Here is a 6000-nt window from a genome sequence, read left to right on the forward strand (position 1 = left end):
AGGACCGAATACTGACTCGATGAGAAGACGGACAGACACAACACTTTTTTTTCTTTTTCTTTTTGACATTGACACTACACGACTCACCAACTTTCAAAAACTTGACAAAATACAAATCTTGAAACAAGATACTTGACATATGACTCTTAAAACATAACACTTGAACAGAAGCGAGGACTTGGCACTGAAGTTCACAAGTAGCATGCCTTCCTCCATGTTAATGCTGGCTAAGGAGTTCGACCCTGGTTCAGAAATCTTGGAAAGGGTGGTCCTCTGAAGTCCTGTTGACTTGGCCCAAATTGTCTTTGAAAACCTGCTGGTGACATCACCTTCTCTGCTTGAACATTCTCAAGATATTCAAACTCTGACATTTTTTCTTTTCCCTTCAACTTATTCCCTGGCTCTGGAGTGACATAAGTGACGGGATCTCTGGGAGGTTGAATGGTTCTTTCAAACGCCTGGTTCGCAAAAGCATAGATTTCAGCAAGAGCAGAAAAGTCTTTCTCTATGCGGTTCTGGATTGCATGCTTCAAAGCTAAACAATTCTCTGTCAGGTGACCCGGGCCTCTATGATACTCACAGTATCGATCCATCCTCCAATTGTTGGGGAATGGTTCAGGCACAGGTTTAATATCTGGAAGTCTCAAACAACCTTCACTGACCCATTTCTTCATGATGGCTATAAGAGAACAAGGCATTTGAGTGAATTCTCTTTCCCATTTCTGACCCATTTTTTCTTCCTCTGCCACTGGCTTCTTTAAATGTTGGCGAGAAGGTTCAACATTCTTAACCTCTCTCGGAGCAATGAGAGGCTTCTTAAGAGGTTGACGAGAAGGTCCAACACTTTTCACTTCCTTTGGAGCAATGTAAGGCTTTTTCCCATTATGCAAATCAACATATCTATCAAGGATTAAACTCTGAACAGAGGCCTCTTCTGTCATAGTACCCATATCCACAAGTTGCTTTGGAGCAGAGTCGCATTTAATGGACAAGTGATGCATCTGAATTTTCATCTCCCTTACTTCCTCAGTTAGCATAGCCATCTGACCAAAGAGCTTGACCATCCAGCTTTCCATTCTTATAAGTGTAGTCTTCTCAACAGATTCTTCTACAGATCGGGTGCTTGATGGGACAAGTGGCGTCTCAGAAATAGGGTGAATGAGAGATGCAGGATCCAAGATTGGTCCTTCAGTAGAAATGACATTTATCGAAGCTGGTGACGGGACAGCGTGAGTATCGAAAGGTTTTTGAGGATCACCAGATTCTTCAATAGCGAGCTCATCTTCATCGATCATATCTTGCACTTTATGTCGTATGACCTGAACCACGATGATATGCACAAAATAAATCCTTTCTCCAATTCTTAGGCAGAGGATTAGGGAGGACTCTTTGTTTAGGCAATTCAATCTTGTTGTCCTTGATCAATCTCCTGAGAATGTAGGATAACGAGCAAGGAAGCGGAGTAAATTTTCTTGTTTTCTTTTCTGCTGTCTCTTCCCCTTCCAATATTGTTTTGACTGGAGTCCTAACAGAATTGACATTATGTACCTCCTTTGGCTCGACCATAGGTCTTTTCCCTTCTTTGATATTAGATAAAGTCTTAGACCTCAGGCCTTTTACCAAAGCATCTTCAATTTGAGTTCCCGTCTTTATCAGATGGTCAAAACTTGGGTAGTGCTGAGGTGCCATGAAATGAAAATATTCGGAGGATAGGCTCTTTACTACCAGCTTGATTTGATCTGCCTCTGAGAGTGCTTGACTCAATTGCGCTAACTTTCTTTTCCATCGTCGGATAAAAGAGGTAAAGGTCTCCTGCGGCCCTTGTTTCAACTGCTTCAAATCCCTCTTCGTAACCTCAATCCCGTCCTCCATCGAAAATTGTTCGACCAGTTTGTTTGCAATAGCCTCCATAGTCTTGACTTCTTCGGGTTTCAGGCGCAAGAACCACTGTTTTGCGATTCCCACAAGGGACACTGGGAATAGTTGTGCCATCTGCTCGGGGTTGAGTCCATGTTGTTGGGAAAGCTTTATGAACCATCCTACATGACTCCGAGGACACCCAGTCCCATCATATTTATCATAGTCAGGGGTTTTGAATTTGGGTGGCAGAATAGCATTAGGAGGTATCATAAACTCAGAAATATCGAACTTCTTTGGTCCCTGAAATTTCATATTCTCTACCTTGAGCCAACTTTTTGAACTTGTCGTACATCTCCTTCTCTAACTTGTCATACATCTCTTTTTCTTTATTGACCATAGGTACACAATATTCCTCAGCATACTGTTCATCCTCTAAATTTATTTCGAATGGTGAAACAATTGGTCTGTTCGAATCTGGAGACGCAACTTGAGGAAATTGGGGGATTGGCTCTCTAGAACTGGGGGCCTTGTCAGTACTTTGAACTTTTAAATGGATCATCTCTTCCTTCATGCTCGCCATGTCGTGAGTAAGATTTTTCAGCATTTCTTGAATGGCTATCATTGGATCAACTGGGTCAGCCATTGGATGAACCTCTAGTAATTCAAACAGTTAAGACATAGAGAGTAAAGGTATTCTCGATGAAATGGGAGGACCAACTGAGTCTAGATACCGAAGATGGTCTAGACCAAGCAGGTTTGGCTTAGTTATCTCTTTTGAGGGTGATAGCGACAATTGCTCACCTTAAGAATTCTGAAATTGAGGTTAAAACACTAGGTTAAATGAATGATAATGGGGATAAAATATCCTCTACAAATAGAGACAAGAATAATCCTGAACATGTTTGAATTACAAAACAGGGAGGTCAATCTATGAAGGTCAAAGAAAGGTAGGCACTGATAACATGACCTACACCAACAGGATCTCAAGGAATCTTCAATTTATCCCTTTAAGTCTTTTTGGAATATGACTGCTCTCTTTTGGGGTATGAAAAAGTTAGAAATGATAAACACCCCTAATTTAAATGAGTTTGGACCTCAGCAACAATCCCGCACTCGTGACAGATAGGCAAGATTTAGCTAATCCATCAATGATCATGATATAAGAAAGGTAAATCCCTAATGGAAAATATGAATAAATTATATGTACAAAAGATAAAAAAAATAAAAATAGATTATGACTAAAGTCAAGAATCTGATGATAATCCACAAATGGATAAATAGGAATAAACAAAATGATCACGATACAACAAACTCGTGGTCTATCCCTGACTTTGAAGAATAGCAGTCATGCTCAAAATGTTCCAGGTAAAATCCGGCAGCATAACGACTATATAAGAAGATCGAGGTAAGGCAAACTCATGGTTTAACTAACTCTAAAGGATAATGGTCATGCTCAAAATTATTCTAGATAAAATTCGGCAACATAACAGTGCTAGACAAGAAAGTCAAGATAAGATAAACTCATGGTTCTCCTAACTCTAAGAAATAGCGGTCATGCTCAAAAAAATGCTCTGGATAAAATCCGGCAGCATAACGGCTATACATGGGATCCCCACGACTAAACAAAAGGGTATATGAATAACGGTGGCAAAATCAACTCATAATCGGTAAACGAAAATAGGTTACCAAAGAAAGGTAAGCAAACGAAGGACTGACCATATGTGAGAACATATATGACAACGGGTCAAATCCTATAATCTACAGATCAGAGGACAAAACTGGGCCAAGGAAATGGCAAGCAAAAGCCACTAACTAGATCAAGATTTGAACAGAGAATGGATATAACCAACTGAAATGAATAAGGAACTCTAACTAAGAGGAGAAACCTAATATACATAATCGGTATATATAGGTATATATACATACACATATATCCTAACCAGGGGGGCACCAACCCTAATTCTAATCTAGCGGAGTCAAGGAAGTCTCGACTCAAGACAGACTGATGAGTGTGCTAAGACCGTGTTGTAGCCATATAAAATGAGCCACCCTAGTCTACAAATGGGGCAAAGCTCCTAACTCTAGGCTCCACATGTGTGAGCAACACATGTTCGACCCTATACGAATGCAATATAGATGTATATAAACACGGGTGTAGACACCCTCATTTTGCTACACTTTAACCAACAATAACCTAATATATTGATCCGTGGAATTTCATTGGTAAAGTATGCATCCTCAAATTTTCTAAAAACCGAAATGATAAAGAGATGTACCTGGTGAGATGATTAGATCCGAAAAATTGAAAAATACCCTGATTGGTGAATTTAGTGTGTTAAATCCATGTGAGAGCCCCTCTATCATGGATTTATATGTTTTAGGTCATTAATATCTCGATCTGACTTTACGGATCATCAATCAGGACAAAATAAGCTAGGGTCACTTCACAGCCCGGGACCTGATTCCATTTTGAGACCCGATTTCCGTAAATCGTTAGATCAAGGGCAGATCTTAACCTGGGTGTCTTTCCTTACTAAGAATTTGTGATCATTTAGTCAAAATAGGATCGATCAAGGTTAATCTCAAATTCAGATTAAACATTGTGTCACTTAATTGAGCAAAAACCCAGTGAAAAATCACGGATCAATATGGGTGAACGAGAGCCGTCGAAATAATTTAACCAAATTATCAACAACAGTGCTTTCAGTACAATAATTGTTGTCAAAATTCATATTTCAAAGGTTAGGATCATTCATAAAAAAATGATTAAGTTGGTTGGATCAATCGAATCGTCAATTTGATCAACGGTTGGAAAAACGATTCGCTGCTAAAAACCGACGGCTCGCATTGGTCAAAAATTCTGAAAATAACATTTCTATGGCAACATTGGGCTTAAATGAAAGAGGAAAAATCAACGATTTTAATGGCGAAAGAATTACCAAAATCGGACTTCAAAATCTCCTGAAAACCGCATTTTTCGATTTTTACATTCAAAATATTTGAAAAATCTTTTACAAAATTCTAGGAGATTTGGAGGCATCATCTCGTCCATTCTTTCGATCGAAATTGATCTCAACCACCCAATCTTATTCCATATCATTGCAAAGATTTCAGGATATTTGGAGACCCGATCTCGCCCGTTCTTTCGATCACATGGAGATTGCAGTTAATCGCAACCATTCAAATCGTTGCCATTCTCTACAAAGGCAACCAAATTGGACATTTCCCTTGCCTTGAAATTTGCTTCCAAAATCTACAAAGATTCCAAGGACAAATGGCATCATCTTGGACCTTGAATTGTTCCTAAATCTTTAGTACTTGATCCTGGCCGCATAAGTGCCTGTCATTTTTAACATAGCTATGACTTAAATGGAAGATGCCAAAGAAGAGGGAGAATATTCTAGAAAAATCCGATCTTGGCCATTCTTTCCCCTTCCTTTTTCCATCACTCAATCTCCACCCTACACCTCTAGGCCCTAAAGATGGCAACCTGACTCATCCCTCACCTATAAATACCCATGCTCTCTTCTTTCAAAAAAAAAAAAAAAAAGAGGAAGAAGACTCAAAGAAAACTACTAGAGAAATCCTTCATATCCCCGCCTTCAAATCTTGTCCTATTCAAAGGATACCCAAAATCTCCATCACAGGTAGGTGCACTATTCTCAGATTTTTCCAAGATTATTTGATATTTTTTTATATATTTTTGCACGATTTTTAGCATTTAATTGAATTTAATTCAATATTATATGTGTGTGCTCAAAATCACGATTTACATGAGTGTTTCAATTCTGATTCGTCCCGAAATTTAATACACTGATCTATTTAAATAGACTAAAATAACCATCAGATTGGATCGGACATTGAATCAAAGGATTTCGAAAATTTGAGTGATGAGTGGAATTTTATTTAAAATAATGGCTGAGAAATTACAAAATTCGAAAAAATAACCATCTCAGGATGATCTATTTTTTGGAATTTAAAATTTTTCTTGTGTTCATCATATCAGAACAAGATTAAAGGATGTTTTCCGGAGTCGTAATTTCCTCGAAAATCGTGTTTTAAAAATGGAAAACTCTTCAAAAATATCTTTTCGACGAAGAAAAATAAAATATATACTAAATGGATTCGAAAATTAATGAA

Source organism: Tasmannia lanceolata, unplaced genomic scaffold (genome assembly GCF_043159265.1).
Source record: "Tasmannia lanceolata isolate RefF3 unplaced genomic scaffold, GAP_Taslan_0.1 ptg000008l, whole genome shotgun sequence".
Taxonomy (NCBI): domain Eukaryota; kingdom Viridiplantae; phylum Streptophyta; class Magnoliopsida; order Canellales; family Winteraceae; genus Tasmannia; species Tasmannia lanceolata.